Source organism: Humulus lupulus, chromosome 3 (assembly GCF_963169125.1).
Source record: "Humulus lupulus chromosome 3, drHumLupu1.1, whole genome shotgun sequence".
Classification (NCBI taxonomy): Eukaryota; Viridiplantae; Streptophyta; class Magnoliopsida; order Rosales; family Cannabaceae; genus Humulus; species Humulus lupulus.
Window position 1 is genome coordinate 229374034 of NC_084795.1, and position 11434 is coordinate 229385467.

General features: G+C 35.9%; 1 non-coding gene across 1 annotated transcript; it reads right to left on the minus strand.

Moving 5' to 3' along the window:
- Window positions 1-1161: 1161 nt before the first annotated feature.
- On the minus strand, window positions 1162-1268 carry LOC133827986 (small nucleolar RNA R71). The gene has a single exon (XR_009890632.1). It is a non-coding gene; the product is annotated as a small nucleolar RNA R71 (small nucleolar RNA).
- Window positions 1269-11434: the final 10166 nt, after the last annotated feature.

Here is an 11434-nt window from a genome sequence, read left to right on the forward strand (position 1 = left end):
GTTACATCATTTATTATTTCTTATTTACTAATCTTCCTTTATACTTGTATTTTACCTCTCTGTGGATACGACATAGCCCGATTACTACTGCTACCGCTTAGAAATTTATTGGGCAATATCAATTTCTTGCGCCGTTGCCTGGGAGGTAATTCTACAATTAAAGGTTTGCATAGTAAATTAATTTTTTTTCTTTCTATTTAAAAAAAAGTAGTATAATTTTTAATCTTTCTTTTATTTTATTTTTCCTTATTAATTTTTATTTTTATTTATTCATTTTTTTTAATTTTATTTTTAGGTTTAGAATTTTATTTTCTAGATTTAGGTTTTTTTCCAAAAAAAACATAAAATTTTAAATCATAAAATTTTAAAAAAAAAATCAAACAAAGTATTGAGAACATTTGTGTAATTTTGGAAATTAGTAAAAACCAAACTTATTCTGTCTTAGAAAAATTGGTTCTTAAATAAGGTATGTGTTAGCGTTACCCTCCAATCTTTTCTAAGAACCTCGGGGAGTTCTAGAAAAGCTCTTGGGCCTAGAGTAGTACCTTGGCAGCCTTTCCAATTGGCCTGGGAACATTTTGGTGTATACTTATTACATTATTACACACTTGCGCTTATAATACTTACAAAATAAAAAAAATATTTATGCCACGAAACAGAGACGCACTAGGGAGATTTGTGAGACAACAAGTAGAAACTTTAGAAAACTCTCCTAGTTCGTCGTTTTCTTCCATTCGTTCAAACACTCCCGATTCACTGAGACTTCCTGAACCACCCACGATGGCTCATCAAGATGATGTCCAACCAAGAACGCTATAGGATTATTTACATCCTACGCGTACAACCACACCTTCATGCATAATGTATCCCAACAATATGCCGAATTTCGATTTCAAACACGGCATGATTAACCTCTTACCAACCTTCCATGGGTTGGAAAATGAGAGTCCGTACGTGCATATACGGGAATTCGAAGAGGTGGTGGCTACATTCAACAACCGAGCTGATGTCACCAACATTGTGATATTGAAATTATTTCCTTTCTCGCTTAAAGACAAAGCAAAAAGCTGGTTGTATTCCTTAAGGCCTAGATCTATCAGAACATGGGACAAAATGACAAAAGCATTCTTTGCCAAATATTTCCTGCCCCATAAGACTAGCAGGCTTAAGAGGCAAATCTCTACCTTCATCCAAAAATACCATGAAACTTTCCATCAGGTCTGAGAGAGGTTTAGAGATTTGATAAATCAATGCCCACATCATGGATATGAAAGTTGGCGTCTGATCAGCTATTTCTATGACGGTCTCACAACCGGACAAAGACAATTCATACAAATGATGTGCAATGGAGAATTCCTTCAAAAAGATCCCGATGAAGCTTTTGAGTACCTCGACGATCTTGCTGAAAAGTCCTACACATGGAATGGACCGAGTCCTATGGACAAGCCACGATCAACTGGAATCTGCCAATTAAGGGAAGATGACAACGTCAAAAGCCAAATTGAATCATTGAGACAACCATTCGAGTCTTTCAAATCTCAAGAAGGTAGAGGAATCCACATGGCTGCAAAGGTAGAGACACGAGATCCATGCTTCATCTGTGGAGGGACGGAACATCAACCGCAAGAGTGCCTAACTCTTGGTGAGCTAAGAGGAGGAAATGAGGAACACTGCAATGCTTTAGGGGATTACAAGAAGCCTTATAACCCTTTCTAAAACACTTACAATCCTGGTTGGCGCAACCATCCAAATTTCAGCTGGAAGGATTCGAACCAAGCATCTGGAAGCCAATGGAGGCCTGAGCAGCAACAACCACCAAAATCATACATTGCTCCTCAAAATAACATGCAGTCAAGTAATTCTCTTGAGAATACTTTGCAAATGCTTGCGCAAACTCAGATAGCCTCAACTCAAGAGCTCAAATCTTGTTTCACACAAATGGTAGAGGAAATGAAGGACATGAAAATCCAAATGACAAAGCTAAACACTACTTTGGCGATTCAAGAGCATGGGAGACTTCCTGCTCAACCTCTAATCCATCAAAAAGGGCAACACATGGCACAAACCTCCTCCTCTGCAAATACAAATTTCAAAGAGGTTAATGCCATCACTACTCGAAGTGGTCAAAGTACGGTTTCACTGTTAACTAAGACAACGAGTACGTCAATGCCCACTCCAGATGATGATGTGCCAATAAGCATTCCAGTAAAGGCACCCTTTCCTCAAACTTTGAAATCCACTGGAAAGGTACTGGAAAATCATGGTGAAATCCTAGACCTTTTAACACAAGTGAAGATCAACTTCCCATTGTTGCATGTGATCAAACAAGTGCCGGCTTATGCCAAGGTAATCAAGGATTTGTGCACCGTTAAAAGAAAGCATCATGTAAAGAAAACTTCATTCTTGGCAGAACAAGCTAGCGTGGTAATTGACTGCAAAACACCGCCTAAGTACAAAGATCCTGGTTGTCCCACCATCTCATGCCAAATAGGGGAACAGGAATTTGGTCAAGCACTTCTAGACTTAGGAGCAAGTGTAAATCTCATGCCATATTCAATATACTTGCAATTAGGTCTAGGAGAACTCAAGCCCACATCTATGGTGCTATAATTGGCCGATCGATCAGTTAAGAAACCTCGGGGAATAGTAGAAGACGTTCTAATTCAAATTGAAAAATTCTATTACCCTGTTGATTTTCTCATCTTGGACACTCAATCTGAAGTGAGTATAGAGTCCAAAATTCCCATCATTCTTGGTAGACCTTTCCTCACAACAGCTAATGCACTCATTAACTGTAGGAATGGTCTCATGAAAATCTCTTTCGGGAACATGACTCTAGAAGTGAATGTTTTCCACATCGGAAAACAACCACCTGGCAACGATGAGTGTTTCCAATCCTATCTGATCAATACACTTATTTCGGAAGAGGTCGAATCGAAATACACGTCTAGTCATTTTAATCACCTCTTCCAAATTTCAGAAAGTTCTGAGCCTGATGAGTCTGCAATCAACCCTGAAATCGTCAAAAACTCACAAAGCTAAAAGAACCATGTTTTGGAATCCAATCTTTGAGGAACTCCCTCAAGATCGAGAAACACCAAAACCATCTATTGAACAAGCTCCTCAACCAAAGTTGGCACAACTTCCCGAGGGTCTTAAGCATGTTTTCCTAGGAGCTGACAACACTTTTCCTGTCATAATATCCTCCAAGATCGATGCCACACAAGAACGCCAACTCATCAATGTGTTGCAAAAACAAAGAGATGCATTAGGATGGACGATAGCTGACATCAAAGGTATTAGTCCATTAATTTGCTCCCATCACATTCAATTGGAAGACGGGGCTATACCACGTCGTGAGCCTCAAAGAAGATTGAACCCAACAATGAAGGAAGTAGTTAAGACTGAAGTCTTGAAACTTCTTGATTCTGGCATAATCTATCCTATTGCTGACAGTAAATTGGTCAGCCCAACTCAGGTTGTTCCCAAGAAATCTGGGGTAACAGTGGTACAAAATGAAAAAGGGGAACTTGTTCCTACCAAGGTCACAACTGGGTGGCGCATGTGCATTGATTATAGAAAATTAAATGCAGCCACCCGCAAAGACCATTTTCCACTTCCATTCATCGATCAAATATTGGAACGTGTGGCAGGTCATCCTTTCTATAGTTTTCTTGATGGTTATTCAGGGTATTACCAAATCGAGATTGCCTTAGAAGATCAGGAGAAGACCACATTCACTTGTCCTTTTGGTACTTTTGCCTTTCGGTGCATGCCATTTGGCCTGTGCAATGCTCCAGCCACTTTCCAGCGATGTATGATGAGCATATTTAGTGATATGATCGAGAAATGTATGGAAGTATTCATGGATGATTTGACAGTCTTTGGAGATTCCTTTGAATCAAGCCTTCTCAATTTAGAGTCTATGCTTAAACGTTGCAAAGAGAAAGGCTTGGTACTCAACTGGGAAAAGTGTCATTTCATGGTGCCATCATGCATAGTCTTGAGGCATGTCGTGTCGGAATGAGGAATTGAGGTTGATCAATCAAAGATTGAACTCATATCAAAGCTGCCCACCCCCAAGAATGTTAAAGACATTCGATCTTATCTTGGGCATGCAGGATTCTATAGGAGGTTCATACAAAAATTTTCGACAATTGCTCACCCTTTGTCAAACCTCCTAGCAAAATATGTTGTGTTCAGTTGGACACCTGAGTGTGAAGAATCTTTCCGAACGCTCGTTGCAAAACTCACTTCTGCCCCTATCATTTAGCCACCAGATTGGAACTTACCGTTCGAAATCATGTGTGATGCTAGCAATTATGCTATAGGGGCTGTCTTAGGTCAAAGAAGGGAAGGGAAGCCCTTCGTTGTTTATTACGCAAGTAGAACTCTTAACAGTGCTCAAATGAACTATTCTACCACTGAAAAAGAGTTACTTGCTGTAGTATTCGCACTTGACAAGTTTCGTTCCTACCTGATTGGTTCACCCATCACAGTCTTTACGTACCATTCCACCTTAAAATACCTCCTTTCCAAAAAGGATGCTAAGGCACGTTTAATTAGGTGGATCCTTCTGTTACAGGAATTTGATCTGACCATAAAAGACAAGAAAGGAGTTGAAAACGTGGTAGCGGACCACTTATCTCGTCTTGAATTTTCTGATTCTGCTGATGGCCCAGCCATTCAAGATGACTTCCCTGATGAACATCTCTTCGCAGTCACTAAGTTGCCATGGTACACTCATATTGTTAATTACTTAGTGACTGGCGAACTTCCAACTTCATGGAGTGCACAAGATAAACGTAAATTTTTGGTCGAGGTTCATAACTTTTATTGGGACGACCCATATCTTTTCAAGTATTGCCCCGACCAAATTATGAGACGTTGCATTCCAGATGATAAAATTTTTAGTGTTCTGAACTTTTGTCATAATGAAGCTTGTGGTGGTCATTTTTCTATGAAAAAGACTACTGCAAAAATCTTACAGTGTGGTCTTTATTGGCCCACTTTGTTCAAAGACACTAACAATTTATGTCGATCATGTGAAAGGTGTCAGAAATTGGGTGCCCTGTCCCGACGACATATGATGCCATTAAACCCAATTCTTGTAATAGAAATATTCGATTGTTGGGGGATAGACTTTATGGGACCATTTCCACCTTCTTCTGGCTACCTTTACATTCTCCTCGCCATAGACTATGTCTCAAAATGGGTGGAAGCTGTGCCTTGTCAAAATAATGATAACACAACTGTTGTGAAATTCTTAAAGGAAAATGTGTTATCTAGGTTTGGCACACCTCGGGCTATCATAAGTGATCAAGGCACCCATTTTTGCAACTATTCTTTTGAGACCTTAATGCAAAAATATGGTGTAATTCATAAGGTTGCATTGTCTTATCACCCACAGACAAATGGCCAAGCTGAGTTAGCCAACAGAGAAATTAAGCAAATCTTAGAAAAGACGGTTAATCCCGACCGCAAAGATTGGTCCTCACGACTTCTCGATGCTCTCTGGGCATACCGCACTGCTAACAAAACTCAGCTCGGTATGTCTCCTTATAGGCTAGTCTATGGTAAAGCCTGCCACCTTCCTGTTGAGCATGAACACAAAGCTTATTGGGCAGTTAAAAGCCTAAATTTTGATCTCAAGGCGGCAGGACTCAATCGTAAGCTTCAGTTGTCAGAAATTGAAGAATTAAGAAACGATGCTTATGACAACTCTAGGATCTACAAGGCTAAAATGAAAGTGGCTCATGACAGGTAGATCCTAAGAAAAGAATTTGAGCCAAACCAACGAGTGCATCTGTATGACTCTCGTCTGCATATCCACCCTGGCAAGCTGAGATCAAGGTGGACTGGTCCATATGTTGTGAAATCTGTCTTTCCCAACGGTGCTGTTGAGGTCATAGACCCAACTGATGGGAGAGAATTCAAAGTAAATGGCCAGCGACTGAAACACTACATAGAGAGGGTGACCCAGCCTGAAGGAGTCACCCTCGTGGAACCGGTTTACCAAGTCTGAGTAGTTTTCCAAATTGTTTGTACATAGGTTTGTTTTCTGTTTATTTCCCTTTTGTCATTTTATTTTAGTTATAATTTTGTGTTTTCAGTTTTTCATGTTTTAGAGAATCAATATTCGCTCTACCACTCGACGCTCATTATCCAGGTGTTCTCTTTCCCTACTCTTTTACATTTTTTTTATCTTTTGAGACATTGAGGACACTATCAGATTTTGGTTGGGGGTGGTGAGCATATTCATGCACGTTCATGTTGATTTTTGTCATATTAATATTTTCACGGTCAAATTTTTTACAAAATTACTTATTTATTCTTACAAAATGTTACTTTTAAGTCAATTTTTGTTATCTATATTACTAAGAGTTTCTCTAGAGTTACCTAATGCACATGCCAAACATTGTGGTAAGATGGTTGTTAGCACATATTAACTTAGAAATTTTCCATGTTTAAGTAATTCATTCTTTTGTGTGAGAAGTGAGACTTGAGAAAACAACTTTTTAATTTTTATTGATTCTTAGAAATGGTTATAATTATTTGGACAAGGTATTGTGGTATGAATGGATGATGTTTTAGGGATAATATTTTCTATAGACATATCTTATTAGAGAGCCTTTTATTATGTTGTTCATGAAAAAGAAAAAAAAAGAAGAAAAAAATTATATATATATATAGAAAAAAAAAAGATGAGAAAGACACAAGAGCAATATCTCTATCATTTTCAATTATGTTGTCTCTTGTGTCCAAAAAAAATGTGTGTTTATTAATTTCATGTTTTATTTTATGGCTCTTAGAATAAATGTAAAGATTGTCTATTTAACTTAAAATCCCGAAAAACTGGTTTGTGGTACTCTTTATGGTGGTTGTCCAAATAGTTTATTTCCTATCTTCGTTTCAATAATTATTTAAGAGTTTGTCCTAAATATATACCCATTTGATGAGTGCTTACTTCTTTTCCAACTCCATGAGTGAAACCCTTAAACTTTAAATACTTTCAATTACATGGGAGGTTAATGGAGTTGAGACTTTTACTTGGCATAATTTCGAAGGCTTTATGTGCTATGGTTTGCGGTAAGAAGGTTCAAGTTTGGTGCACACACTCACAACTCTAGATTTATTCGAAGTAATTTTGATAACTCTTGTTGACTTGTTACTAACATTTTGTGTTAAAACTTAAGTTATTTTTATAATTTTTGACCAGAAATATATCATGTTGACATTTATCATTTCGCTTGAATTGCTAGAGACTAGCAATAAGCTGGTTGGGAGTTGTGATTAGTGCTAAAAAATATCATTTTATTAATCTTAAAGTGTAAAATTAATTAAGTTTTAATTAATATTTTCATGGATTTATTGTCATTTGAAAATATTAATTTTAATTTAATTTGTGTTTAATTTTCAGGAAATAAAATATATTTTTGACACAAAGAAAAAGAAAGGAGAAAGAAAGAATTAAAATTGAAGAAATCATGAAGAAAATTGCATTTTTGAAGATGAAATGGCCCAAAATGGAGCCCAAACCCAAGCAATGGCTGCTCCCCCATGCTGCCACTTGGCAACCCGCCATTCGGCCAGCCAAGCCATGCCAGCCGAGCCGCCAGCCAGCCGAGCCGAGCCTGACAGCCTGACGCCGTCTGACGCACTGCCCCCCACGTGGCCGACCACGCCTGCCACGACCTAACCACCTCCAGCCGCGCCATCCAATCTGAAGCTGCCGCCTATCCCCTGCGTCAGCCTTTGTCCCCCACGACCCAACACCATTTGCTCCACTCCATCCGATTTTGTAGCCATTTCCCCCACTATTTTGTACACGTTTTGGGTCCTATTTTCTCTATAAATAGAGAACCAAAGCCAGTGTAAATTAGGGTATTGTAGAAGGAAGTATAGAGAGTATTGTTGGAGAGAAAAACACTTAGTTTCTTCATTTTCTTTCATTTATTTTACATTAATTTGAGTGAAAACAATGCCTATTTTAGGCTAAATTCTCTTGTGGAAAGGCTAGAGTGGAGTTCATGTTTGACATTATATTTTTAATATATTGATTCTTTATTTTGTTCTTCATTTCTATATATTTGTTACAATTAAATTTATTTTCTTCTAATTTTTATTCTAAATTTATTATTATCTTTTACATAAGTCTAGTCATGCTCTTCTTATGTAATTTAGGTTTTTAATTTAATTTAGGATATTTGTTATATTATATGCCTTTTACTGCATTCTGCCATTGGTATTTTGTCGCTCTAAAGTATATAATATGATAGGTTTTTAAAATTAGAAGTTAGTATAATTTAATTAAAGAACATATTTTAAGGTGAGCTTTATTATATATATTTTCCAACTATAATTAATGGTGTAGAATTATAGTTGAGTATAATGAATCAATTTTATTAAAATATAGATATGTTTGCATGAATGAAACTTATGCCTTCCATATTTTCTTTCTGATTCTAATTCCTAAATTTTGTTTATTTAATGTTTATATTCTTTTTCAAAGTTACATCATTTATTATTTCTTATTTACTAATCTTCCTTTATACTTGTATTTTACCTCTCTGTGGATACGACATAGCCCGATTACTACTGCTACCGCTTAGAAATTTATTGGGCAATATCAATTTCTTGCGCCGTTGCCTGGGAGGTAATTCTACAATTAAAGGTTTGCATAGTAAATTAATTTTTTTTCTTTCTATTTAAAAAAAAGTAGTATAATTTTTAATCTTTCTTTTATTTTATTTTTCCTTATTAATTTTTATTTTTATTTATTCATTTTTTTTAATTTTATTTTTAGGTTTAGAATTTTATTTTCTAGATTTAGGTTTTTTTCCAAAAAAAACATAAAATTTTAAATCATAAAATTTTAAAAAAAAAATCAAACAAAGTATTGAGAACATTTGTGTAATTTTGGAAATTAGTAAAAACCAAACTTATTCTGTCTTAGAAAAATTGGTTCTTAAATAAGGTATGTGTTAGCGTTACCCTCCAATCTTTTCTAAGAACCTCGGGGAGTTCTAGAAAAGCTCTTGGGCCTAGAGTAGTACCTTGGCAGCCTTTCCAATTGGCCTGGGAACATTTTGGTGTATACTTATTACATTATTACACACTTGCGCTTATAATACTTACAAAATAAAAAAAATATTTATGCCACGAAACAGAGACGCACTAGGGAGATTTGTGAGACAACAAGTAGAAACTTTAGAAAACTCTCCTAGTTCGTCGTTTTCTTCCATTCGTTCAAACACTCCCGATTCACTGAGACTTCCTGAACCACCCACGATGGCTCATCAAGATGATGTCCAACCAAGAACGCTATAGGATTATTTACATCCTACGCGTACAACCACACCTTCATGCATAATGTATCCCAACAATATGCCGAATTTCGATTTCAAACACGGCATGATTAACCTCTTACCAACCTTCCATGGGTTGGAAAATGAGAGTCCGTACGTGCATATACGGGAATTCGAAGAGGTGGTGGCTACATTCAACAACCGAGCTGATGTCACCAACATTGTGATATTGAAATTATTTCCTTTCTCGCTTAAAGACAAAGCAAAAAGCTGGTTGTATTCCTTAAGGCCTAGATCTATCAGAACATGGGACAAAATGACAAAAGCATTCTTTGCCAAATATTTCCTGCCCCATAAGACTAGCAGGCTTAAGAGGCAAATCTCTACCTTCATCCAAAAATACCATGAAATCAACTAGATAGTCTCAATTAATTGATTTAATTATCAATTAGAATTATCAAAGTTGACCATGTCAATTTTGGATAGTTTTACCAAGTTATACAATTTAGAGAAGAAAAGAGAAATTAGGGCAGATTTATTAATTAAGATATATTGGTATCTAAATTAATAAATAAGTTTAAATCAAGGTTCAAATTATAAATAATTAATTTGATAAAGGATTTAAATAATTATATAATTAACTAAATTAATAAAAAATAATACAGGCCTTGATTTTAAGTCCAATGGGCTTATAATAAAATAGGAAATTTTACGGGCCTGAAGCCCATGATAGTTTCGACCTAGGGATGTTAATTGACTATTATTTTATTGATTTTTTAATTAAATAAATGGTATAAATAAGTCTATAAAAGGAATGCTAAGAGAGAGTTGAAAACATAAGTCAAAAACACAAGTTGAAACACAAGTTTCGAATAGGTTTTAGATTCTCTCTAAACATACGTCATTTTCTAAGCCTTATTGTTCTTTTCTATTCTTCTCTGTGTATCTATCTCATGTGTTGAGAATTTCCCACTCTAGTCTAGGTGATTCCAAGGATACTTTGGAAGGCTGTGAAGAAAATTGAAGATCAATTCAGTTTCATTGTAATACTCTACGACAGAAAGGATACAAGGGTTAGAGAAACTGAAGGAATGACTCATTCATTCCGCTACGTAAAATGCAAGTATTCTTATCATTATTTCTCTTTGAATTCAATTTTAGAAACATGTTCTAGGTTGTCTCATATTAACTTGTTTAATATTAAATTTTCATGAAAATAAATAAAGATCATATATAAGTTTTCCAAACATATGGATGTCATGGGTCCTATACAGGTTGAGAGTATTAATGGAAAGAGATACATTTTTTTTTTATGTGTGGATGATTTTTCTATATTTACATGGTTAGATTTCTTAGGAGAAAAATCATATACATGTGGAAAAATTGTAAGAATACGAAGTGGTAAGGAGTTTGAAAATTTTGTTTATGATGAATATTGTAAATTTTTTGAATTTTGCATGAATTTTCTGCCCCCAAAACTCCAAAACAAAATGGGGTAGTGGTACAAAAAAATTGTACCTTGCAGGAAATGGCAGAGTTATGCTGAATAGCAAAAAACTCACAAAGAAATTGTTGGCTGAAGCAATTAACACTGCTTGCTACACAATTAATCGTGTTTTTCTTCGTCTAGGTTCAAATAAAACTCCGTATGAGATTTGGAAAGGTAGAAAACCCAATGTCAATTATTTTCTGGCATTTGGGTGTCATTGTTATATTCTTAGAGGTCATGAGATTCTGGGCAAATTTGATGCAAAAATCGATTTGGGAGTTTTTCTTGGTTATTCCACTAATAGTAGGACCTATCGTGTTTATAACATGAGACCCCAAACTGTTATGGAATCTGCTAATGTGGTGTTGATGATCTAAAAGATTTTTCTGAGTACTCCCATGATGAGGAAATTGGCATGTTCATTGATGTTTAGCAACATAAAGGGATACCAGATCTGAGAGAAAAACGTTCAGAGGCAACAACACTAACTCATGATGTATCAGACATTGATTATGTCTCGACATCAACTGAATGAATAGAGAAGGAAAATCCAGTTAATTCTTCTGACTCTGTTTAAAAAGAACCCTTGACCAGAGTAAAAAAGAATCGCTCTTCTTATCTCATTTTGGGAAATCTT